The sequence below is a fragment of the Cavia porcellus genome, unplaced genomic scaffold (assembly GCF_034190915.1).
Source record: "Cavia porcellus strain 051 isolate PalLab524CR breed Dunkin Hartley unplaced genomic scaffold, mCavPor4.1 scaffold_18, whole genome shotgun sequence".
Lineage (NCBI taxonomy): Eukaryota > Metazoa > Chordata > Mammalia > Rodentia > Caviidae > Cavia > Cavia porcellus.
In genome coordinates, this window is record NW_026947501.1 from 67,116,657 (window position 1) to 67,144,458 (window position 27,802).

At 39.5% G+C, this 27,802-nt stretch overlaps 1 long non-coding RNA gene across 3 annotated transcripts in view; it reads right to left on the bottom strand.

Annotated features, from left to right (window-relative positions):
• Positions 1-27,802, bottom strand: part of LOC106026363 (uncharacterized) — a 138,767-nt gene that overhangs the window by 70,662 nt on the left and 40,303 nt on the right. For all 3 annotated transcript variants that reach the window (XR_010040862.1, XR_010040861.1, XR_010040863.1), the window contains exon 2: positions 13,342-13,457. This is a non-coding gene — a long non-coding RNA (uncharacterized LOC106026363). The remainder of the gene's footprint in view (positions 1-13,341; positions 13,458-27,802) is intronic.

Sequence of the window (27,802 nt, forward strand, 5' to 3'; positions counted from 1 at the left end):
CCGTGAAATCCATCACCAGCCTAAAACGTTCCCTGAGTAACAACTACTGATTAAACCTCATCTACACCTTGTCTGAATATACACTTTCCTGCAGTTTTCACTTTCTCCTTAAAGGCATAACGCAACAGGATATAATGGCACATGCTCATGTGTACACTGTGGGATTTCCTGAGCGATGCCTAAGCTACACACAGGCAGACCTCTGTCCATGCTGTAATAGAATGCAATGCCCGTGCATCGACTTGGGACAGTGTGTGCAATGGTTACTGGGATGTGTTTGCTACAGTAACTCAGCCCCCAATTTCATCTTTCATTCTCTCTGACTTCCTGCAACCTTCAGTCAACTCTTCACTCACTGTAAACTAGATTAATGCTCCATATTATCACGCACAACAGGCTTTGTTTCCCAGCATCCTTTCCATTACCACCAAATCCTACTCATTTAAGTAATCCAATGCCTGCTTTCCTCTTCCATGTCTCTATCTCCATGTTTCCTCTCTGATAGGTGAACTGCTACTTTCATTAGCTTTCTTGCCACAACAAGATATGGGGGAGGTGTTTCAGCAACAGCAATTGGGCTTCTCAGTTTTGGAGGCTGTGTCTGTGATCTCCAAACGCCATCTCCAAACACAACCATGTTCTGAAGTTCTGGGTCAGTCCAGGGATTTTGGGAGGACAAGTCCAGCCCTTCACAGTATGTTTCAATACTTCCTGCAGGTGTCTTCACAGATGTTCTACATGGAATTGGGTCTCCCATTACAGTCTTCAATAGCAGCCTAGACTGTGTCTTCAGCCTTTGCCATGGCAGTGATGCAGTGTGTGGTATAATCATCCCGTTCATGTCTCTCACTATGCCTAGCCTGCCCACCCTTGGACACAGTAAATGTATGTGGCTCACTCACCATTCATATCCCTAGCACCTAGCATTTTCACTCTGCTCATTCACTCTTCTTCCTTTTGGTCCTTGGCAAACCCTTCCTACACTCCAGGATCCTTTAGGATTCTGCCCCCTGTCCTTGCTCTTGACCAATCTCTTAGCTGTTATTTCATTGAGATTCCAACTTGTTCACTTCCTCTCTTGGTCCAGTAGCTCTATTTGGGAATTTATCAACTCTCATGGACTTAGCAATTGCCATGTTCTGGCAATGATGTCCAACTTTCTATCATAGATTGGATTCTGCTTCCTTTGTCCCATGTTATGTTCTTTAATTCATCCATATGATTTCTAACTTTATCAACTCTTTGGAAATGTGTTCAACAAATAAATATTTTAACTTTAAATCAATTTCACTTCTACTATTAGCCCAATAATAAAACCAACACATACACACATAAATTGTTTAAGTGATGAAATATATCAGATGGTCCAATAAATATAAAATACAAATATTTAAAAATTATTCATGAGTCCAGAATGTTTTCCACTTCCCAAATCCAACTCTTTGGACTCCTTCTGCACACCCTTGGACTCACATTTTTCTCACTTTCACCATGCCTTAAATTAGAAACGCATTTCATCTCCTTATCAAAAAGAGTATTTAGTTTATCAAAATCAGATCACTAATCTCCCTGAAAACTTCTATCGATACCCCATTCCAATAGAATAAAATTTCTTCCATTGATACACAGGGACCTAGGTAAACAGACACACCCAATACTTGCAAACATTTTTTACCAATGTTCTCTATTTTTATGAGTATCCTCTGTTTAGCTAGATTTCATTTCTCACTTGTCTTTCAACAAGCCAGATTTATGCATGCTTCTGTGTACACTTTTCAGAGCTTACTTCAGAATGGAGTACTGACAGAAAAGTCTCTTAGCTGCTGTATTCATGAGGAACAGTCTGCAGAAACCACACATCCATCCATGAGCAGCCTAAATCCATTGCTGATCAAGAAGGTGTAAAATCCTAGACGCACACCCAACTCAGGATATGGTGTACTTTCCAGCTCCAAAGATGAGGGTAACTGAGGACCCTTGGGGAATTTAATTGCCAAGTAATTTTCCCTTTGCCCAATCTTCGTTCATTCTACTGCCTTCTAAAGGTGTAAACTCCAGGACATTCCTAGATAGTATTTTTGCCCTCCGATTTCCATCTCAAAGACTCCTTTGTAGTGAACCAGCCTGGATATCTGGAAATGCTTCATCTTTTTTCTGGATTGCGTTTCTGTTCTCTTTTCTGGACAAACTGCTATGCATTCTTTATATCACTCATACTATTTTTTGATACAGTAAAGAATCTGATTTTTCTTGATTCCAACCCATTGTTGTGAACTACAATTATTGCTCAGAGTTTTCATTTTTTGCTAAAATAACTATTTGTTATTAAAGATACAGTATTTAACTATTGATATGTAAAGAATTCTCATAAATATACTAGTTTTGAAATAGTACAAATATTACTATTGTCTCACAGCTCTTAAATAAAGTGTCTGTCATGGATTGGATGTGACAATGTGTGGGATAGTTGGTCTACCGTGCATGAGTCTGATATTTGGGATTTTCAAGAGGTGAATGGGGTTACGAGGGTATTGCCCCATGAACAGATCAATGCCTATTGTAAAAGCGGCTTTGTTACAAAACCAAGCTCTCTGCAGTGCATTTTCTCTGTCTTCCATGTGATGCAGCCAGGGGGTGTCAGCCAGGGGGTGTTAGATGTAATAAGAAGGTGGATCCTACACAGGGCACACGTGCTGCCATTTTGCTAGGGGACTGCCTACTATCCAGAACCTTAAGCAAAAGGAAACTGTATTTCTGTATATTATCCACTTTGTAGTATCTTATTTTAGCAATAGTAATGTACTAAGCCCATTCCTGAAGACTGAATTTAAGACACCAGCCATCTGGCTCTTCATTTAAGGAGGCTCTGAAGAAAATACTTTTAAATTCATTCAAGTTATGGGCAGAATTAAGCTTTTTGAGGTTATGAGACTGAGACCTTTGATTCCTTGCTAGCTGGTAAATGAAGATCTTTCTGTTCCAAGCATCTATGCAAACATCTTCGTAGCTGCCTCCACCTTCAAAGACAATGGTAATGTAACCACCCCTTAGTGCGCAAGACTTTCGAATCACCAATTTGTTTTCCTTTTCTGCCACCAATGAGGGAATGCCCTTTGTTTTCATGTGATGAGATCAGATCCACTAAAAAACATTATGCACTTTTTATTCCATTTCTAAGGTGACCCTGAGTCATATGGAACAATTATAATGTGGTATTTCATGATGACAGGGACAGGTTGCAGCTAGAGGAGCATGGATTTCTTGTGACTGTTGCTTGTCTTCCATTCACTGCAGATGGAAAGCTTGTCATGTTTACTGAGGGCGTGCTTCAGTGATATGTTCTTTGACCTATTAGTCTGGTTTTCAATCTGTATAATGATAATGAGCTTTATAAGAATTTATAAGATAAATACATGAAACTAATGCTGGAACAATAAAGGGAGGGGAAAGGGAAAGGAAAAAATGAAATGAAATATGTTATGTATATGTACTAATTTTCTATGGTGAATATAATCCTTTTGCATTGCAAACATATACTGATAAAAGTCAAGAATAAAATAAGAACTGCCAATGCTTGTGTCAATTTTTAAGTTGAATTGAATTCCTTTTTGAATGACTTGGTAAGCATAGCCAAAACCAAAGCAACAACAAAAACACTCAAACAGCAAAAAGGAAAATAAAACTGAGCTGAGGGCCTTTCATGACAACTTTGATGGATGGAAAAGAGGAAAATTTAATAGAAATGTTCCAAAATAGAATTTTTTAAAAAAATATGTATAATTCTTCAATTTTGACTACTTCACCAGCTAACCACCAAGCTAAAGAAATAAATGCTTTTTCTGAGTGGCCAAACTTGTTTTAGTTTACAGTGCTTGCGTTAGGTTGGCTTAGGATTTCATTTAAAGTTGTAGGATGCAGGTCTCCCCAGGATGCCCCCTGAGTATACTGTGATGACCTGGTAGTTTTGATTTGGTGATGGGTTATTTAGATGCCTCTCTTTGTGTGCTGGCTTATGTTAATCATTGCGGTATTTTAGAACTGCTCTCTCCAACATGTACACAAATGAAGAGAACACTTTTTGGTGATTGCAAACTCCGTCGTTGCTGCTGATTGCAGCCTGCATTTCTTTTGGTGCTTAGGCATACAAAGTGATGACAGAGGTGGACAATTGTTTCTGGCTGCTGCTCACCGAAATAAAACTGTTTCAATTGATTCAGAGAACGAGTGTCAGACAGGACCCTAAACTTCTTGATATTATATTTCTCTCAGTGAATAATGAATCTCTGTGTTTCTACAAGCAGCCTCCTTTCCTTGACTTCCTCTTTTCTTCTACTGTTAGTCATGGTGGGCAAGCTTGCACCCTGTCACTTGGAAGGCTTCTACAAATACTTTTTCCTACCTCTAGGTGAATATGGATTCGATCAAGTAGGAACCACACCTGGGCTTACCTGGTTCTGCATCCCACCACCTGTAACCATTTTAAAAGTATGTGGTTATTTGCATATATGCATATGTTTTTTTTCTGTCTTGAGATGGATTTTTCAAATATTTGTAGCACTACATTTTTTAATTTAGATAATATCAATGCTTGTCTTTCATGTTCTACACTCACTAGTGCATCTCCAGAGTCTCTACCAGTTCTTCAAAGCCTCACTGATCAATTAAGATGTCTCAGAGGTTCAGGTGTTACTTACTGTAAGAGAAGCACTCTGCTGTACTTTTAGAAGAGCAAACTAACTGAATTTACCTCCTTTAAAGGAATTGTGAATAATACTCACTTGAAAAGTATGAATGGGGACTCCAAAAATTAACTAATGAATCAGCAACGTGAAAAAAGTCACCTGAAGCAGTGTCCTGGGAAGGTCACTCTGCTCCAGTGGACAACTGGTAAGTGGAGCTTAGACAAAAAATAAAAGGATGCATGTTACAGTTCTGCCATGTCATCCTGCCCTGGAACCAGCCAATTATGGACTGAGATTTTGACAAATTGTGAGCTAAATAAACCTTACTCATATTTAACTTTGAGTATCAGGTATTTTGTCCCAGAAACAAGAGCAAAGTAACTGAGAAAGACTTTGGTACCAGAGAAAATGGGTCCTTGTTATGACTACACTTGATTATGTAGTTCAGAAGGCTTTGGGTTCAGCTAGTGGGAAGAGTTTGGAATGATTTGGAGATGCTGACTGAAAAAGTAACACTGGAGCATCTTAGGCTATACCTGCTGAGAGATTCCAGTCGGAGGTCAGAAGACCAGTAGGCTGATGCAAATCCTGCTGTAAAGATTCGGTTCTGGAAGTTCTGTTGGGAAAAGGACTGCACTGACTGTTGGACCCCAGAACATTTGTTATGTCTTTGCAGAAATTTTCTCTGCATTTTGCTCCTCTCAAGTCTTTACCCGAGATTAAGATTAAGGGTGGCAGACTAGTTGATCTGGCAGAAATAATTAAAGAAATGTCAAGGCACCATAATGTTAAAGCAGTGGCATAGTGACTATTAGGTGCTTTTCGGTAGATTTATGTTGAGAATCAAAAGCAAAGAGCCCAGCAGAATGAGTTAAAACTTTTTGAGATTGTCCAGAAAGGAAGCTCCAGTGACACTATAGACAGCAAGGATAGAGCTGGGGGGATCTCGATTGCTGAGAAGGAACAAAAAAATAGAAAACGTGGTTTGAAGCCATTACAATAGTCATCAGGCCTCCATCTCTGTAACATCAACACTGCAAAAATGAAAGATTTTGCTCTGAGAAGCAAGTCTCTAAGTACTATTGTCTAGAATTATAGCAGCCTAGAGAACTTGTTGTCTCAGAATTGGATTCAGAGTGCTCAGTGATTCAAGCACTCAACTCCTGAAACCAAGACAGAGGGAAGCCTGGCTATTTCTCCAGCTGGCAGCAGATGTTGGCATCACCCACATGGCACTGGTTTTAGTTGCCTGCAGAATGGAACAGTAGTCAGGTGAGGAAGTCTTCCACCCAGATTATAGAACCCCAGAGAGGTCAAGCAGTGTGGCCCTAAGAGGGCAGAGTGTGAAGCTGTAAAGGTAAAGACAAAGGTGCAGTGGAGATCCCAGAATCTTGAAGAAGCCAGGAATGCAGATCATCTGAGGGAAACTGCAAGGAGTGAGCAGAACAAGCCCAAGAGAGAAGCCGTGGGAGCTGCAACCACCAGAAGTGCCTTACAGGCAGAGATCCCCAAGCCCTTTGGAGTTCACATCTTGCCACAGATTGGCTTGAATGCTCCACATAGAACTACAGGACTTTAATGTTTGACTTGCTGGAATTTTGACTTGCTTTGGTACCATTCTTTTGTATTCTCCTGTTGTAAATTTTGGAATGAAAATGTCAGTCTTGTGCCATTGAATGTTGGAAGTGCTTAACTTTATTTTTATTTGTACAGGGATTCACAGCTAAGAGTTTGCCTTATATCTCAGAGCAGACTTGGGACTTGGACTTTTCTGAAATGCTGAAATAGTTAGGATTGCATCTTGACAACAAACTAAATGCCTTTCGCTTAAAGATATGTATATGAGTCTTTGGACTTCAAAGGGTGTAATGTTACAATTTAGGTCTAGATGTGCCCCCAAAAGCTTCATTAGTTTTACATGGGCCCTTTTTGGAGGAGTATGTGACTGATGGCTGGTGTCTTGCTGGGATTAAGTGTGCTGGTATTAAGAGTAGGTGATTGCTGGGTCAGGCTGCTGAATTGATCAGCAGCATCCTAATACCAGAAGCCTAGAATAAAATGGGCAGAAAGTAACTTTTAAGGTTTGGTTGTTGAGTTTGTAGTCTTCTTTCCTCTATGAACTGTTCTCCTCTGTCATGCAAGAGCCAGCCAATGATGAAATGAAACTGCAACAAACTGTGAGCTACATAAACCTTTCCTTTTCTACCTTTAGATGTCAGGTATTTTGACCCAGGAATGATAAAAATAATTAAGACAGTGCATGATATCAAAAGCATAAAAATACATCAAGAAGACAGTTCATAATCTGTTAGATGGAATGAGAAGGTGCAATGCCAGTTCTGAAGAAAGCTGAAACACAAAGAAACCAAGAAACAAACTGACTCCTAGTTTTTATTGTTGCTACTGTTTCTGATATTTTTTATAGATAATTGGTGGCTGGTGGTGTCATTTTTCATGATGTGGAATCCTAGAGGGTCACTTTACTTCTAGCATGATTGGCTTGAATTTTCTATTCTTCAGATAAAAGGATGGAGAGGATGATGGTTTACTGTTAAACCTTGAGTTACTGCCCTGTCATTCTGTCAAAGCCTCAGGGAATATCACAAAAATAAAAACCTTCCATTCACTTCAATGAATAATGTATGTCTCATTTCTTTATTCCTCCTCATAGCAAACACCAATCAGAAGCATCTGAAACAAACAGACCATGGAAAGCTAGAGTCAAAACTGGTATTTTGTCAACTGATTAGATAGCAGTTAGTTTAATGCTAACATTAATCAAGGTCTGATTGCTCCATTGTGAGGAACAACAACTATGTGAGGAGATTAATACACAGAATCTGGTTCAGAATGGTGTTGCAGAAACCCCCACACAGTAATTAAGAAGAACACAAAATGAAGGTTATTGATCCGTTGTGTTACTGAGAAACAACATAATTGATATTTCTGGTCTTAATTGTTGGTTACCAAGTAAAAGAGACAATTTGCACAGATCATTAGTAAAAAGGTTTTATTTTGTTTTGTTTTTGTATTATAAACCAAAATATTGTGTTCAGTTATCACACTGCTTCCAATAATCTTTGATTCTATTGTCAAGAAATCTTTAAGAGTTTAAAATTATTGTCCTTTAGACAAATCTGAGGCAGTAAAATAGGGCATTTGGTATGAGATTCTACCTGTGATCTTTGTGAAACTGGGTTTGTCAATCATCTGTCAAATCTCAGAATTCTTTTCCATAGAGTGACACAGATAATGTCCACTTCACTGGCTTGTTTTCAGGATTCAGAATGAAAGGCATCTTCCCTAGCAGTCAACATACTGAGTCAAAACAGATGTGCTTCAAACCCAGCACTTGTATTTCTTAGCTGTGAAGCTTAAGACCTTACTTACCTCTTCTGTGCCCCAAGCTTTCCAGGAGTCAAGATATGATTGCTAGGATCATCCTTTTGCCAAGATTAAAAGAATGAATTGGACTTAAAAGATGACAAGGATGGTAATAAGCGTTTTATCACTGATAATTGTGCTATTGTTAATATTTCAAAGAATTCAGAGGCATTGATGATTCTTAGTCAACAGGAACTCCATAGTTTCTCCCTCTACTAATAGCACGTAGATGACCTACACTTGCCTTTGCTTTGTATGGAGCGATGAACAGCTAAGAAGTCACTAGAAAGAAATGCCTGCTGGTCTGTACAGCTTGTCTCTTTCACCCAGAATTTGCACAAGATATGATTGTGACTAATTCCTAAATGCAAGGAAGAAGGGTAGAGAAAGACAAAATTCAGTAACTAGGAAATACAGTAAAGAGACAAGGAGAAGTGGACAGTTTTAATCAGGAAACAGATTATCATCAGTATTTTGACCAAATTCTAAGATACGTTGCTTTCAAAACTCAAGAATTGAATGGCATGAAAGAAACCATACAGAGGAGTTGATATACCAGGTAAAGTTAAAAAGGAGAAATTACATGGGCTGAAATTAGGTCAAATAAAAAACATGGATGCTAGATTCAAAAGAATATGAAAGAAGAGATAAAAGACCATAAACACAGTGGGCCCAATATTTTACTCTGCGGACTTATAGACATGAATAAGAATGATGAACAAGGAAAAGATGCCACCAAATATTATGTAAGGAAAGTTTTCAGAAGTGATGGAAATATAGATCTTCAAGATGAAAAGGTCTCAAACACAATAGGATACAAGGATCCATACACCAAACTGGCTGAAATTAAAAAGTAAAAACTGTTGAGTGACATTGAGTGTGCAAACCAAGTGATGATACTCATACATCTGCTTTGGGAACAATTTGGCTGTGTCTTACACAGCTAAGTATGTAGCAGTTATAAGATCCAGATATTGTACTCCCAGAGAATTAAAAATACATGAACACATAGAAACTGGTATATAAATAATAATGTTAGCTTTATATAATAAAAACCAACACTAGTGAAAATAAGATCATCAAATAGCTATTGATTGAACAGACTGTGGTATACTGGAACAGCATGCTATAGAAATAAGAATGGATAAACACCAGAAGTATTAAGCTAAATGAAAGAAATGAAACACAAAACCTGCATATGCTTTCTACAACATTCTGACAAAAAATAGAAGCAACAGAACTGGAAATAATTTAGGTGGATTCCTGAAACTAAAGATGAGGAGTTGGAGGTTAAAAAGAGGGTATGTAGAAACTCCTGGTGATATAAAAGTACTCTCATAATTGGTGTTGAATATATGATGATATAAATAAGTGAAAATTTGTCAAACTACATATCAAAAGAGTCAGTTAAGTTGTGAATTTCTCTTCAATAAGCCTATATTCAAGTTCATCAATAAAACCGGTAAGTTTTCTTGAATGCTAACAAAGACAAAGTTTTTTAAAACTCTAGTAGACACGCTATTAAATAGTTTATACCACCAATGAACAAATAAGAGGTCTGCACTTTCTAAAGAGAAAGAATAAATTATCCACAGAGAAATAAATGCTAGAGTACTTTCATGCACATTAGGAACACTGAATACTAGCAAATTGTTTGGATTTTCAAAATTGTAAGGGGCAAATAAATTTCTAACCTAGAATTTTATGCACCGCTAAGCTGTGGAGACAGGTAAGAACGAATGAACTTTACTTCCCACATGCCAAGTTTGAGAAAGATGTTTACAAGTGTTTTCCAAAAAAATGAAAGTAGATAAAGGAAGGATGACATGGTCAACAAAAACGGTAATTCAGCACAGCATAATAAAACCATTTCAGACGCAACATTGAAACTGGATTCAAGGGATAACAGAAAGGATCTGGAGAAGAAAGACTCACCAGAGTAAATAGTACACTGAGCATGCGAAAAGATGGGACATCAGATAAAGGTACAGTCTGCAAGACAACTTCAGATAAGGAAAAACAAACAATAGATAGTGTTCAGGAAAGCAAAATATCATGGTCAAGATTTAAGCAACCATGTAATATTGGAACTGAAACTCACTGGTTTTTAGAAAGACCATTTCAGTGGATTACAGTCACAATTCCACACATTCATAAGTAAACAGAGCAATTTGGAAGGGGCTTTCATTCCTACAGGAAAATGAAAATCAGGGCTGAAATCACAGAAAGTAAATTCCAAAAATTCATCAAGAAAACTCTCTGAGGTAGGAAATGAAACAGCAGAATTGCATGCCTGTGGAACCAGAGGTGAAATCTGAGCACTCGGTATAGAAAATTAATTTGATATAAAGGAGTGCATATTTTTCTCTTATCAAAATGTAAACAAGGAACATAAAACAAATTAAATAAAAATGTGTTGAGTTAAAATAGGGCTTTGATAGATTGCATATTACTCTGGAAAGCTTAAGCATGTATATCTTTCTCTAAATTCCCCCAAGGTTCCAGAGAACTCCTTACAGAGGAAACTACGCCAAGCCTGTCCCTGGGCCTGGCGTGTCACATTCTCTGTGCTCCCTTCCTCATTGTGCCCCAGTGTACTCTTGGTGTAACACCGTGACACGCTCATCTTAATGTGGTCTTCGTTTACTGACATTACACGTTGCCAGCTGGCACTGATTCTGCAAGTCCATAGCTCTGCAGCTAGATTTTAAAGTATGATGTTGGCCTTCCAAAATAAAGCTTACGACTAGGAAAAAGTCCTTTATTCTTTATTGACTTCTCTGCAAGATATTTAATGTTCATAAGTTCATGTAGTGTAATTCCTTTCTTTGCATCCATTTTCAGTCATGACATACTTTATTTGAAACTCAGTTGTATGCTGTCGCGTTTGGCATGGCTCAAACTACCCCTCCTCCTGTGATCATTTGTGATGTGATGCATCCTGTTAGTTCTTTGTCCTTCTAACCCCAAACCCAACATACCACATAGCTGATAACCACATATTATCAAATCTAATGCTGGACATCAGAGTCACGAAAATAAGTTATCTTCCCAGGCATTTAAAAAATCATTATCAGATCAACCACCCTGCAGGCAAGAGGAACAATGCACCAGACCTTACTAAATACATAATTCCTCAGAGTCTATGCTTTCTCTCTGTCCACCTATTACTTGACCTCCCTAGTATCCATAGGCTTTCAGTCTGTCACCTTCTGGTACCCACTGACCTCTCTGAAACCTATGCATAATTGTTTTTTTCTTTTTCTGATTCCTCTTTGTATCTCATCTGAAATACACAGCCAAACCTAACTTTCCCCTCATCAGAGCTCCTCTAGAGAATGGTTCTTTTTCACTATGAATATTCTTCAGAGAAAGACCTCAAGACTAAGCAAAAAAGAAAGCATAACAATAAAATTACACTGTTGCTTTGGAAAGTCAAAACATTTACAGGGGAAAGTAGACTTTCATATGCATTTGGGTCATGTACTATATTTTGTTGCTCAATCCATTTGAAGAGTAGATATCCCAATACTCCCTCCAGGAAAGGAAAATGAGGTAAAATCTGCTTGAAGTTCACTGGGTTAGCTATTTAGGCATTCATCAGTTATACAGGGATGGAATATTAAACATGTAAATTACCAAAAACAATACTACATTATGGAGTTACAACAATGAGCGGACTAGTATGTGAAAAGATTTGTTTGGAAAATCTCACAGGGGGCAGCAAGGTGAACAGGTCACAGCATAAAATGATAAATAATGAAAAGCAACAGGGTGCCTAATTAATCGGTAATAGTAATATGCAATATATGTCAGACTTGACATTGGGAAAGAAGAATCAGCCATCAAGGATGCCTCCTAGGTATCAATTCTGCGGTCAATGGGTTTCTAAAGAGCATCTGATGATAATCCTGTTAGGGTCCTGAAGGAACTCCTTTCCAAGGATATCCCTGAAAAACCTCTCATCAGTGAGCAGTATGGGAGATTGCCACAGGCACCGAGCTTATCTCAAGAGTTTGCCTGCTCATAGATTCTTTCAACTTGAAGAGTCACTAATTACAACCTCATATTTTAAACCCATTATAGAAGAAATTCAAGCCGCATGGGTGTTTGTCTACAAGCCAAAATTTGCTCAAGATAAGCCAGCGGTAATAATTTAACTTCAAGCTTAGTGGCTCTTGAACATATTTAAAGCTTGATGATTTAAGGGAGAAGGTGGTTAATAAATATTTCACAATTCTTTTCAGATGGAAAACAAAAGGTTTTCTTTCTCCGATTTTCCCTTAAACTTGTCATTATTTGTCAGGAACGATCAAAATAAATGCACCATGCTTCAAAGGAACCAGCACATAACAGACCAAATAGCAACAAGATGAATCCACTTGTCTCAGCAGACATATGCTCTGGGCACAGATGTTCAAAAAATGAAGGGCGGGCACTTGTGATAATGTATTGCATCATTTCTTTGACCTCAAGATACAAGCAAACAAGGGAAGCAAAATGTGCCACTCACCAGGCCATAAAAATGAAACCTGCCATGTGGGCTCTGATCTATCAAAAGAATTTTGTCTTTGCCAGAAAGATGGAGTATTTCCATCAGAATGTCAGTTATTTCCTGTCTTGTGTACACTTCGCTAAGAGGAATGGGATTGGGGAATAGAATAAAGGTTTTACATTTAATTTAGTTTAGCTAATCCATCAGGCCACATTTACTAAATTTTTCCAAACTTCTGAAAGGATGAGGAAGTCAGTATCCAGTCTCCAATGATAACCTTTATGTGTGCTTTGACTGACTACCATGAGCAACCCAGCAGGTGATTAATTTTCACAAAAAATTGGAGTTTAGCAAGATTACCTAATATTATGCATTACAGAGGCTACAGTACGGTTACCATCAGCTTCAGCTCTGACTCTAAATTCATGTGGGCATGTGCTACTTCTCCAGCAGCAGCAAGAGGTCCCCTATACAAGGTCTCTGGTAATAATGAATATAAGGAGAACAACACAAGGATGATACGGGGTAGCCTACATTTGAGCAATAATCCATGCGAAGTCGTATGATTTCTGAGTTGAAAAGGTGGGAATGTGAAGGGAAAGGTGTGTGAGTGTTGGGATTATGCAGACTCCAGTCTATCTCTGCACTCACACCTACTTACCTCACGACCCTGCAGAAACTGTATAACCTCCTCGCTGCAGGTATCTCATCCCTAAAATGAAGCCTTCCCCGTCTCATACAGTTTTGTGAGGCTAAAATGAGATGATGTGATTAAATTACCTGACAATATGTCTGGTACACAGTGTCTGCCCCCAAAATGCCAACTTCATGTCACTTCAAATTAGAGATGCTCTGAGATGGAGAAATTGTAGAGGATTCATTAACCAAGGTAGTGTCTGAAAGACAAGATGAAAGAGTTCTCATGATGAAGGCATTTATCAAGCTTCATACACACAGGTGCATGTGCCTGCACATAATTCAGTTTTATTTACTTGAAAACAATTTCACTTTCAAATCTCAATGATAGTCAGAGATTGAAGTAGCTGATATTCTACCAACAAGTATTTTTTAATAATTTCCTACTAGTCTCCAGCAGGATGGTTGAGTCATATATGCAGACTTCCAGACCAGCTCCCAGAGAGAATGAGGCCCAAGACAGCAATTAGGAGAATGCTGAACCAGGCTTCAAAGACCTTAGCTGTCACCCTTGTGATCACAACACCAACACTCAAATATGTTTTTTGAGAGGAAATATGTCATTTCTAGCTAAATATCATCAATTTTCCATTTTTTAAAAAAAAATATAATCTATATTTTAATGAAACTATAATCAGACAGAATGTAGAATGTACTAAAAACTAAACAGCATCCTAGGGTCCCCCAAAGGTACTAAAACCCCTGGTTTATATATGGTCTGCCAGCCTCTTACAGTGTAGTTACACAGTCCCTATGATTTTACCCCACCTTGACTTCAACATGACAGTGGCAATATTTTTTTTTTTTTAGCAGAATGGGTAAGCCACTGAAAAGAGACTGTGATATCAGGCTTCCCTATAAGTCAAATGTTTCTATGAAACAGTCACTCCACTTCTTGAAGGCTTAACTTTCACAGACAAAGTGAGGGTAATACCAGCAACGACCTTGCTACAGGATGGCATGGGAATAGAGGGAGATGACCCAGGTAAAGCACTCGGCAGGGTGACAGGGAGAAGATAAAACTCGGGAAAAGTAGCACCATTCCTAACTGACAGGATTTCTTTTCAATTGCAAATACCAAAAGGAAAAAAAGAACTGACTTCAGCAAACAGAAACATGATTTCTTTGAAAATGGAAAGTCTCAGTGCAGATGCGGCTTGAGACTCGATAAGTGAGGTGATTCCTGCTCAGCTCTCAGTCCAGTTCTGTCCACAGGTGCTAGATGATGTCAGTGGTGACAGCTCTCCTGCTCAGACCGGCAAAGGAAGCCTATTTCTCCTAGTGTGGTACCAGAATTTTCTCCGTTTGAAGCAACTCGGGTCACCTGTTCCCACAACAATGTCTTTGCTGAAGGAATTTTCTGCTGTGATTCGTTAGTTATGGTAGACTAAATAATAACATGCTACAATCTTAGTTTGTTACCTTACATGGCAACAATAATTTTGCAGATTAAATTAAATATTTTGAAGTAAAAGATTACAATAGATTATCTGACTGGGCCCAGTGTAATCATAAACATCTGAACAGAAAGAAAACTGAAAGGTCAGGATGAAGAGTACAGAGGCAACAAAAATTAATGATGTGGCTCCACGCCAAGGATTGCGAGCAAACTGCACAAGCTAGACATGACAAGGGTCATGTCATGTTTTCTTCCTGGGGCCTCCAATAGGAAGATAGTTCCTGCTAAATGACAAGTCAATTTATTAGCACTTGTAGAACCACTTTGGACTGCCTGGTAGACAGAGTCGTACATCCCTACATTTGTGATTGCTTGTCACAGTGGCACAGAGAAAATGAATGCCTCTGTCATGGATCATAGACCTATCCTCTTGGTGTTCAGGCACCAGGATGAGAATGGACAGAAATCATTTTCCAAGCAGAGAACATATTCTCTTATCAGACAAGACTGCCTATTAGAGGGAAGAAAAAAATTCTAGAGAGTTCAGTGTATTCATGTAGGCTTTATTGCTGCTATTTCCTCCTATTGCTATTCATTTTATAAATTCCTTATACAGAACACTCTACGCACTGGATACACTCTTGAGTAGCTTTGTCATAGCACATACACTTGTTCTTCTGTATTTGTATGTTGAATTCATGAACAGAAGTGACATTGTTTGTTTTCTGAGACAGGCATGATATTTGGATTACAGTAAAGTGGGCAGCAGAGAAGCATGTGATTTCTCTATTATTATAGACTTCCTCATGAAGAAGGCATTTGTTATCAGTAGGGGACATGATCTCTCCAATGAAAAACTGATTCACTTTGGTCAACATAAATGCTAGGCTTTCTTCCACTAGTTCATCTTGAATACCCTACTTTTTCATTTGAATTTTTTCCTTAGTTATTTTCTCATGGCTGAGACACAATACCTGGCACTCACAAGTTAGAGGAGGAAACATGTCTTGGCTCACAGTTTGTAGAGTTTTTAACCCACAGTTAGCTGGTTCCATGGCAGGGCAGCATGGCAGAGAGGGCTAGCAGGGGAGAAATGGTCTACTGCTAGGCAGCCAAGAGACAGTAAACAGCCAGCATTCTGGACTTTTATCTTATCCAGGCTGAAATCCTATTGGCTGATGTCACCCACAGTGAACTATACTAAACCAGTCAGTGGATTAATCTAGCTATCACACATACTTCAACCATTTTCACATACCCTAGATCCAGCCACCTCTGAAAAGTCCCACCTATGAGTGCATGAGTATTCTGGAGGACATCTAGATATAAGTCGTGTCAGGTCTTAACTTCAGAGACTGTGGAGAAGCAGTAACCGGATGTACTGAGTGAATTTCAGGTTGTCTTTTAGTTTTGTAGTTCTCTAAATTATTGCAGAGCAGAGCACCTTTGGGACACAGGGAGATTTGACAGAGGTGTATTGATAGGTTCTAATCTTGGGAAGTTTAGGACAAAATAAAATGAGAGCTGATCAAGAGATCAGGAGCACTCCATCCCAGGGCCACTTCTCCTGCCACCTAGAATCCTCTTCTCTGCAGTGGTAGCACAAGCTAACAGAATCCCTGGACAGTGTATAAGAGGGGGTTTTAATGAGAAAATGTGCTGGGGAAAGTTATCTTTCTAAGAAGAACAGTGACAGTAGTATATGAAGATTATAAAAAAAATTTTTGGTCACAAATAGGCTAACTTCAGAGCTCCCCCGATCCATATTCATCCTGACACTCTTCCTAGGAGGTGCTCCAATAACTTGATGAAAGTCTCACACATGATTTTGATTCATTTTTGTTTCCCAGGCCACCCCTGCTGTAGCTCTTTCCACTGGAAACCAGGATCTGGATTGCATTTAACTTTCTTCACAGCTTTCTACCTGGATTTGGAATAATGCTCTTCACACTAGTTTTCCACATGTGGGAATTTGGTATGGAGTAGAGAAAGATGAAAAATTGTCTATCTTTCCATTTCCAGCATAGCCTTTACCAGGCCAGCATCCACGCAGACCTTGTTCATATGTAGAACTCGAAGCGTTCTCCCAGTCAGACAAACCCAGGTCTAGTAACCTACAGAGGTCTTTCTGGATTTCAGAGACAGAATCCCAAGTTTTCTAGAAAAATACACTGAACTGCAAAGCTCAATTCTGCAGCCACAACCTGCTGCCCCCCATTAAGATTCTGGCCACTGCCAAACATGGAAGGTTTAGAAATTCAATTTTCCCTGACAATTCAGCTTCAGCTCCTTAACAGGAAAAACTACTTTATTTTCTCTCTGGCAAAGAGGAAAATTTTTGTTGAGGCCATAATGGTTAATGGTGGTATATGCTTCATCAAGGGAAATATTTATTTAGAGATTGTTGGGCTATTGACATGCCATTTTTTTAATCTAAAATTAAAACCATCTTTATTTGATATTGTGTCATTACTCCTATTTATTATCAAACCAAACATTCAGATCCTCAGAAGACTAAGCCATCAGCCAAGCAGAAGAGACTGACTAAAAAGGACAATGGGCGGACAGGAAATCCGAGTTTTATCAAAGAAGCTGCCTTTAAAAAAGCAAGATGATTAAAAATTAGAGGGTTGTGTCATGGTTTTACAAGAAAGGAATTAGAAAAGCTATGTTTCAGTGGTGACATGATGATAACTGTACCACATCATTCACATTCAGGATCTTATTTCATCTCAACAAAACTTAAGAGTGTATTGATTTTATAAATCAACAAAACAAACAGGGCAACAAAATCTAGGTACTCAGAAGCTCTGCTAGTTTCTAAGTGAGAAGAAAACTGCTACTTCCCCTACTCAGTATAACCGTGGCACGTCTCATGGCTTAAAGAGAATGTGGACCCCCAAGCACAGCCATCTCTGGCCTCTTTCCTAAGGCTGCTGGGATGATGACAGTGTCTTGCACAGAGCCCTAGTCATAGCCTAAAGTCACTATCCAACTTTCACATGCTTGCCTGGGGTACATGACCAAGTCACATGTGTGATTTGAGACCTGTGTCCCAGTGAGAAGAACTTACATCACATTGACAATTTTCAGTGGTAATGCAGGTATTATCCTCCCACAAGAGTAGAGTCTATTGGGGCTATCTTGAGGCATTTTACAGTCTAATAACTTAATGGAAAGAAGGTAGGAATGAATTGACTTCTAAGAAAACTAGAGTCAGATGCCCAAGGACACTCTGAGAGTGTGCAGTATCTCCCTTCTCTCTCTCTCTCTCTCTCTCTCTCTCTCTCTCTCTCTCTCTCTCTCTCTCTGATATCTACACATCATCCTTATTCCGTTGCTGCAGTCTGGTTTGCTCCCATGGCAAGAGACACATTTTCCCTCCCGCGGAGAGCAGCTGACTCACAGCATTCTGGCCCCAGGTTTAGAAACTGGCTTATCTGTGTAGGGCATCCCACCCACTCACGGTCCTTCACCAGAGGTCAGAAATCCAGATCTGCAGGATCACGGAGCACTCATGCCCATAGCATAAACTAAGCGGGAAAAGATAACATCTCAGAACAGAGAGGCTGCTGGGCAAACCAATACTTGCAACATATTGCAGAAGGGCACCGCCTTGATGCCAGGGAGAGCTTCTGGGAAGTCTAAGGTCAGCCTTGCACTATCCTAGGAATTCTGTTACAAACTCCAAGTAAGTGACTGTCAAGAATTCAGAGCACATGTGCACTCGCTTATTCATTGCTCGGACATTTACTAGTACTAAAATAGAAGAAATGCAAGAATAAGATATGATCCCTGCCCTCAGAGTTTACTGCCTGCCAGGGAGAAGAAACGAGTATACTAATGATGTCAGCCTGTGAGTTGAGTGTATTTATGAAGGGCCGTAGAGGAGGCAGTGTCTCTCATGCTGCATGTCCAGCCCCATTGGCAGGTCATTGAATCAATTTACTGGGATGCAGTCAGCACTTTTTAAAAAGGAATGAAACAAGCTGGAATATATCATTGTGGTTCAAGCAGCAGCAAAGACTTGAGGGCATAATGAAACAATTGTATCTTCATTCTGTGGAATGAGGGGTATGCGTTAAGTTGTGCAACAGGTAATTTTGTGCAAACACATCTGGGGTGACAAAAGTCCTTGAAAGTGAGTAGGAACACAGTGGAAAGATAGAGGAAATCACAGTAAGCAGAAGAAGAAAAGGTTTCCAAGGAAAAGGGCTCTCTGACTAAATCATAGAAGAAAGCAGTAATTTCTAGAAAAAGCAATTTAGAAAAGGATGTCCTGTTGTTAGATAGCAGTGGGAAGAGCACGTGATGGGTCACACACACTGGGGCTTAGTCTCCTAGCGACCATGGGAATATCAAGAGCTGTAATAAGAAGGGTTGGAACCAGTGTTTCTAGTGGGACATTGAAAGTCAAGATACTGCTATAGAAATCTGCCTAGTGAACCAAAGGAAGCTTCATGGAGAGGGCATATGATTGAGTTGCCAGGGATTCTTCATTGGTTCAGCTCAGGAATTGCCTGGGTGGAATTCATGTGGTTAAGGTTGATGAGCTGGGTTTGGAGAAGAGGCTGATATTCCAAGCAAGTTTCAGAGAAGAATAAATGGGAGAGGGACATGGAATCAATGCATATCACCCCAAACCAGGTTTAGAAGCTGATAATGTGAGTTCTACAGACACTGACAAATACAATATAATTCACTATTTGGCTCTGTCCAGCTTGCACAGCAAGGCTGAGATGTCAATGTCAGGCTGCGGGGTCCAAACCCGCTTACCTGCTTTGTGGCTGTAGTCAGGTGAGCTAGCCTTCCTGTGCTGTAGCATCCTCTTGCCTAATCCTCGCACCTGTGGCAGCCATGGGATTGTGCCACTGAGTCTTTCAAGAAAGAACTCGGCATTCAGCTGCAAGTCATGCCAATAGCAATTCACATTCAGTGGCGATGCCTTTGGGATCCACCATGGAGATGAACTTGAGGTTGTACTCTTGCCTGAAGCCCCTCATCAATGACTGTGGCACTAGTCCATGGGCCTGACTATGTTTGTCCCAAATGGATTTATGCCATTAGGACCTCTTTTGTGCATGGATCACAATTTTGGCTGACCTCCATCCTCAGCAGAAACTAACTCTTTCCAACACATGTGCCTCCAGACTTCTCATTTGGGATCACCAGATCTGATTGGTGGTCTGAGTCTTTCCTCACCCAATCCTGCTTCCTTCTCCTGTTCCTTTCACAGGCAAAAGGCTCTGAGAAGCATCTTGCACTCCACACACTGTTTGAGCTTCTGCTTCACTGACTAGACCATTATCTAACAGTCAGCTGCCCCTGGTCTCAGATCTTAAACTTTTAGTCTATCTTCATTTTCTGAATGAGTTTACTTTCTTTTGAGGATTTTGATACCAGTTCTACCTGGACACTCAAATTTATGTCTCCTCCCTAAGCAATGCTCTGAACTCCAGATACTAAGATGCAAGACCACTTATCATCTCTAGTGCATGTCCACTAGGAACTTCAGACTCATCAAGTCTGCTTCCAAACTTTGCTCTTTTCTATCAAATTTGTTCTTCTTTCTCTCTCAACACACAGCAGCTACATGTTTTCAGTTGCACAGGGCAAACACTTTGATGTCACTTTCTTATTTCTTTCATCTTTTATCGCCCACATTCTCTCCATCAGAAAGCTTCATGGATTCTGTCTGAAAATACACATTGAACACGAGCAATCATCATCTGACCAGCACCATCTCAAGCCACCATGTCTTCCTTTCCTGCATACTGCAGCAGCTTCCTATTAAGAAGGCCTATGTATAGCCCTCACTCAGTGGAATCTGTTCCCAATATAGCAGCCAGAAATCCTTTAAATGGGAACCAGATCATTGTCTGCACAAAATACTGCAACAGCAGCTCCTTGCAATCAGCAGATCCTCAAAATAGCCTGCAAAGCCTTGGACTACCAGTCATAATTTTGCAGGTTCCCCAGGCTCACTAACTTCCTCATTCTCATGGCACTGACTTACTCCAATGTGCTCCTGCCTGGATTAATTTTATGTCATACTTCCAACATACATAGTGATCACAGGGATCTCATACCTCTATATATGCTCCTTAATTATTCCTTTCTTCCCATTCTTCACTTTCCTTAAATTCTTCCCTTTTTCCTTTACAAAATATTTTTTCTCTCAGCTCTCTTTTATTTATTTTTTATCACTATTCTTTGGCTTTCCCTTTCCTCTCACTTCTTTCTTCCCCTTCCCACTGGAATATTTTCTTCATATTTCTCAATTCTATCCTCCATTTTGTTTCTTATTTACCTTTGAATTTCTCACACAACTGAAGCAGTGCCATATTAAAACATGTGTGTCTGATTTAGTTCACTGAGAATGATTACATTCTCAAGGTGTACTCATTTACCTAGAAATGTTTCAAGACTTTCCCTTCTTTGTAGCTGAGTAGTACTCCATTGTATACAAAAGTCACATTTTCTTTATCCATTCAGCCATTGGTGGGCATCTGGGCTGTTTCCAATATTTAGCTACTAAAAATTGTACTGATATAAACATGGGTATGAATATATTGATGTGATATGATGCTTTTATCTCTTTCAGGAAGTTACCTGAAAGGGGAATAGCTGGGTTGAATCGAACTCGTAGTTTTAGTTTTGAGGAATCTCCATACTGACTTCCTTACTGATTGTACCAATTTATATTCCCACCAACATTGGATAAATTTCACTTATTTCCCACAGCCCTACCCATATTTGTTATTGGTTGATTTCTTGATAACAGTCATTTTTTCAGGAGTGAGATGAAATCTCGGTTTTATTTGCATCAATTGAATGATCAGCGATGCTGACTATTTTTTCCTATATTTATTTGCTGCTTGTATGACTTCATTTGAGAAGTATGTGTACACTTCAGATGCCAATTCTGGGGTCTTCAAATTTGGGACATCTGATTTTTAAAAATTCTTTACATGTTCTAGATGTTAATCTTTTGTTGAGGAACAGCTGGCAAATTTTTTTCATAAATAGCCTTAATACTGTGATAAGAGAGGTCCCAGAGAAATGTGATGTTTCTTCTACCCTGTGAGTATCCAGCACATATGAACTAAGAAATGTGTCCACTTCAGAGAGTGACTCCCACAGAACCCTCATCTTTGACTTCTAAGTCTTCAGATCTGTGAAAGTCAAGTTTTTATTTTTTATAATCCATTCTGTCTACAGTATTCTGTTATAGTAACCTATATTGATTAGTGTTCTCTAAAGAAACAGATCCAATATAAAATCTGTGTATGTTATCAGGGGATTCTTCAATCGGCCTAAATGATCAGAGGTAGAAGAATCCACAAAGGCAGTCTGTGGCTTCAGGGCCAGAAGAATCCACAGTGGCCATCTGGGCACTGGAGACCCAGAGGATCCACCAATTGCTCAACCCAGGAAGATGGAAGCCACAAAACAAGAAGGATCAAGGATTTATCTCAGCCCAAGCTCAAAGACCTGGAAGCTCACTGAAGGCTCACCGGCATATGTCTGCCCTGGAAAATGAAGAAACCAGAGACCCATGTCCAAAGACTGGAGCTGCTCCAAAATTAGACCACTTCCTTCTTCTTTCACTTCTTCTTTCCCTCCTCAGGCTACATACCATTCGGTAGAAACCACCAGTGTGTTCACAGTGTGCTTCCCCTCTGGCCTAGGTGTCAGTCATTCAGAGACCCATCAAGCCGTATTTATAACTCTTCTAGGTGACTCTCACTCAAGCCAAATTGATATGTCACAATTAATAGTCACACAGCCCAGACTACAAGATCTCCACTGAACTCTCTATGCAAAATTGAGTTGCCTCAAACTTTTTTCATTTCTCTGTGCTTTGTTATAACATTTTTACCACATAAAATAATTTATACTTTCAATATTTATCTCATTCTTTTCTGTTAGACTGTAATTTTCAAGAGAATTTATACTTACTGCATTCCCTATTACAACCCTAAGGCTGAGTCCAATGTCTTGCACATGCCATGAGCCCAATAAATGTCTAGGGTACAAATTAATGAATTAGAACCAAGATAGTGTTGCCCTTTGTCTTAGTTATTTTTATTTTGCTGCTGAGACAAAATACTCAACACCAAAGTTAAAAGGAGGAAAGGTTTATTTACTCAGTTTATAGAGCTTTCAGTCCATAATCTGCTGGTTCCAAGGCAGGGTGGCTCATGACAGAAAGGCAAAAGTTCATAGAAATGAAAGACAGAAAAGCAACCAGAGAAAGAAGTGGCACACAAGCCTCTTTCTGCCTCTTCTATTGTATGCAGACTGCCAGCCCTAGGGATACCTCACACTCCTAATTCCAGCACTAGACCATGAGTCAGTCAAAGCTCTAGATTCAGCCACCTCTGAAAAACTTTCCTCATTGGTGCATGAGGCTTTGCGGGAATATCCAGGCACAACCATAACATCCCAACCCCTCAACCACAAAGTCTCATCCACATCCTTTTATGCAAAAGGAATTTAGTCCATTTGGAAGAGATCCTGAATTCTTAACAGTTCAACATTACTGAAAAGTCCAAATCCAAAGTCCTTTCTGAGATTTATAGAAAATTCTTAGTCATGTACAAGTGAAAAGAAAGTTAAACACTTCCAACATTCAGTGTGCAAGATAGACATTTCCATTCCAAAAGTTAAAAACAGGAGTAATACAGAGGAATGTGACCAAAGCAAAACCCAGCAGGGTAAATGTTAAGTACTGAATTTCCATGTGTGGCACCCAAGGAACTCTGTGGCAAGATGTGAATACCAAAGGACTTGAGCAGCTTTGCCCACAAGGCACTTTCAGTGAAGTAGTTGTAGTCCCTGGCTTCTCTGCTCCCTCACTGCAGTTTTCCCTAGCTTCTCCAAACTTCTGGGTCTCCACTGCACATCTAGTTTCACACTCACAGCTTCACACACTGCCCTTTCAGGGCCATACTGCTTGACCTCCCCTGTCTTCTGCTGAAATCTGAGTGGAAGCCTTCCATGCCCCACAGTCCTTCCATTCTTCATATTTCTAAAACCAGCACCCTGTGAATGATTCTAAGATCTGCCTCAAACTGGAGCAAGAGCCTAAATTACTGAGCACTCTGAATCCAGTGCTGATGGGAAAATTCTCTAGGCTGCCACCATTCTGGAATACAATAGACTTTCTTCTCAAAGCAGTCTTTCACTTTTGCAATTATGAGGCAGGACTAGGTGGAATCCTCTATTCTTGTGTTACCCTCAGGCCACCTAGTCCATTCTCCTGTTCCTTCTCAGCAATCAAGATCTCCCAAGATCTATTTTTGCAGTCTACAGCTTTACTGTAGCTTCCTTTTGGCCAATCTCAAAAAGTTTTAACTCATTCTGCTGTGCTCCTTCCTCTTGATTCTCAATAAATCTGCCTAAAAGGCCTCAATAGCAGCCATGTCACCACCTCTCCATTAGACTGTCCTGCAGTTTCTCCTGCCACATTTATTAGTCTGTCACTCTTAAGTTTAGTCCAGGCAAAATCTCTGTACATGAGCAAAATACACACACACTTTCTGCCAAACCATAACCCTGTTCACCTGGAGTCCAGTAGCCAATGAAGTATTTCTTCCCAGCAGAGACCTTGAGAGCCTCATCTTTACTGAAATGATTTCTGCCAGTCCTTCTGATCTTGTAAGGTTGGACCAGAATCTCCCATACAGCACAGTCTACGGCATTTTTGCACTACTTTTTCAATGGGCATCCCCAAATCATTCCAAGCTCTTCCCACAAGCCATTCCCAATGTTTCCTGAACCACAGCATAAGGTAGAGTCACAAAGGGATCCCAATTCTCTGTTACCCAAGTCTGTTTTACTTTGCTCTTGTTGCTGAGGCAAAATACCCAACACCCAAAGTTAAAGAGGAGGAAAGGTTTATTTAGTTCAGTTCATTGAGGCTTCATAATCTGCTGGTTCCAAGGCAGGGTGGCACATGTCAAAGGGGCAACAGAGTTAATGGTGATGGAAGGCAGCAAAGACAATGACAGAAACACAGAGGGAGAGAGAGAGAGAGAGAGAGAGAGAGAGAGAGAGAGAGAGAGAGAGAAAAGAGAGAGGAGAGAGAGAATATTGTATGCAGGTTATGTGCCCTAGTGTGGGTGTAGTACATACACCTTTAATTCCAGCATTGGACCATGAGTCAACCACAAACTTTAGATTGAGCCCCCTCTGAAAAGCCCACCCCTCATGACTGGATAAGACACTGGGAGGAGATCTAGACACAAACCATTTTGCTCTTGTATGAGGATTGTTACTTTCCCATAATTGATCTAAATTACTTAACACAGTATCTGATACATAATAGGAGAACAACCATGAACTTTTTAAAACAAAATTAACAATTTTTAGTGACAGCCACTTTATGTAACATGAATATACTAGTCTTAGTGACCTTTCTGGGAAAAAAGTTGATGGCAATGATTAGGGATTAGTCATGGGATCTAAATAGATATTTCACTAAAAAAAATCTTTAAAAGAAAGCTATCGTACAAAATAACTTGTGTAGGTGCAAAAAGATTAAAATTCATTCACAAAATGAGAAAGCAAAGCAGTGTATTATTCTTCTTCTAAAAACATTGTATTTTAAACACCACTGGTAGGTGTGTAGTGTAAGTGCCAGTCTCTTCCTCAAGGCAGTTAGAAATTTCAGCAGGTAAAATTCTAAGCCAAGAATCTATAAGACTTGCCTAGATTTCTGCTCCCTCTTGCCTAAGACTGGTGGCTCTTTCTATTTTATCAGCAAAATCCTTAGGAATCTTCACTGCGTCACAGCACTGTGATAGGCATTAATGATGCAACAGCTGACCAGATAAATGTGGTTTAACTTTTCTAGAGCTTACATTAGAAGAAGGACAATAGGTGAGGAATTGCAGTGGACAGGTGTGAGAGCAGGATAAATACAGGTTGCATATGATAGGAAAGAGCAACTTAGCTTGGATGAGGAAGAAAGGTGGAAAAAGTTCCCGCTTTGTCTCTCATAGCTGCAGAAGTTGATAACATCACCATCATAAGCATATCTGTCTTTAAGGAACCTCGTGGCAAAACAGTTACCCTGGTTCCAGGCAGACAGGAAATGTAGGCTATATCTTAGAGCCAGGAGAATACTTTCAAAGTCTTGAAACTTCTAATGGTTGTTCTTGAAGGCAAAACACAAAGCTCATCTGCTGTGTTCCACCATAATGAGTAGAATTTCTTGCAGCTTGTCAATAATTGCAAAAATCTTCATTCTGTCTGAAACAGGTCCAAAGTAAATTTTACACATCAATGAAGAAGTGTTTATTTACAATACACTGAAAACTTCTGCTAGTCACGTGTTTAGTTTTGTTTGTTTTTCATTTCTCATCATTACATGTTCACCATATATTTTTATTATATCCCCTGTGTACAGGTATATAATGTATCTTCATTCTTTTTCATCACCTTTTTCTCTTCCTATACCTCCCCTTCATCTCTTGATTCCCTTCTAATGCAAAAAAGATGTATCTCCCTACTTCCTTTTACCTATTGTTTATGTTTGTCCTTCTTATATTTTGGATTTCTAATATAACAGGAAACCCAGCTAAGATTCTGCTTCCCTGGTCCCAGAACCCTCAGCCTCAGTCAGTTTCACCAAATTCCATAGCTGGACAAGGCTTTGTAAGGTGACTTTGGCTCTGAACTAGTTTCTCCCTTCTCTTTAAGGGAAGAACAACTTACTACTGGAGATGGAGCTAACCTTAATCTGAATTCGGCACAGCCTGGAAATGCTGGCAGGTCCACTACCAAACCCAATCCTGCGATGCTCTTCCTGGAATCGTGTAGCTTCCTTTATCCCAGGAAATTTACAGTGTAAAGGAGGAGACAACCACCTACCTCAATCAGTTCAGGCCCTGCCACAGAATCCTACAGGTGGGGTGGCTTGAACAATAAACATGTATTTCATACAGTTCAGAAGGCTGGAAGTCTAACATCAGAAGGCCAGAAGCATGGTCAGATTCTTGGAAAAGGCCCCTTCGGCTGTACAGATGGCTGAGTTCACACTTCTTAGCTTTTTTAGAAAGCATTAATCCTGTTCATGAGATGTTCATCTATTTACACCATGGAGGTCCGGTTGCCAGAATACCATCACTTAAGGATTTACACTTCAGTTTAAGATTGAGGACACATAAACATTCAGTGCATAACAGCCTATAATCACAAGAAGACCGTTAATCATAATCGACAACACAACATAAAACACAAACTTCCTGAATGATCAGTGAATTACCTAACAAGTATAATAGGAAGTCAAGGAGAGAGAAGCCTTCAGAGCACAGCAGTGCTCCCAGAAGAAGTTTCAACTGGGTCCTAAAGAGTCAGTAGATGTGTAACAGCTGCTTAATCCAACACAGGGAGAGGGAAGAGGGCAGAGTGGGGAAAGAGAAGCAAAGAAGATAACACCAGCAATGCCAGGACTTGGAATCATCCTGCAGTTTGTGTTACAGGGATCAGAAAAACACCCCATTCTGCTCACTAAATCTGCATACTTAATCTCATTCAAAAGGAGCACAGTTATTCAACAGCTAGGTTTTCACAGACTTTGGGATACAATTTTAAATCTAATCAAGGAAACAAAAAGCCATTTAAAGAAGAAAGAAATGAATTATTACAGTCAGCTATGTTTTGTAGTTTTGAGCTATTTAAGTTTGAAGCTCGAGAAATTACATATTTAAGTGCCTAAGTAGTCTTCCATTGACTTTTAATTAACCTCTTTTGCCATTTCTTTGCATGAGAAATTGAAAAATATTTTTATAGTCCAAAGAAAACTAACTTTATAAGAGAACTGCATGTATTTGAAAGTCACTTACAGTAATCTTTGAAAACATGTGCTGTTTGTAGCAGGTTCTGGTCAAATTGTGTTTGCTCCTTATCGTTCTTAGTTATCTAGGCATTGCCATCTTATTAATAAGATTTCTTCCAGTGCAGAAGTGAAAACCCACAGTGATTTGAAAATGATTTCCTCTAATCATGATGCTCGTCATGAACTGGTATTTCTTTCTTTTAGACTCTGATGTTTGCAGATGCTTTTTGAAGGAACATTATTTAACACATGTCCTCTCAAGCGTGCACCTACCTCTTCTTGCAAATTATTTTTCCTTT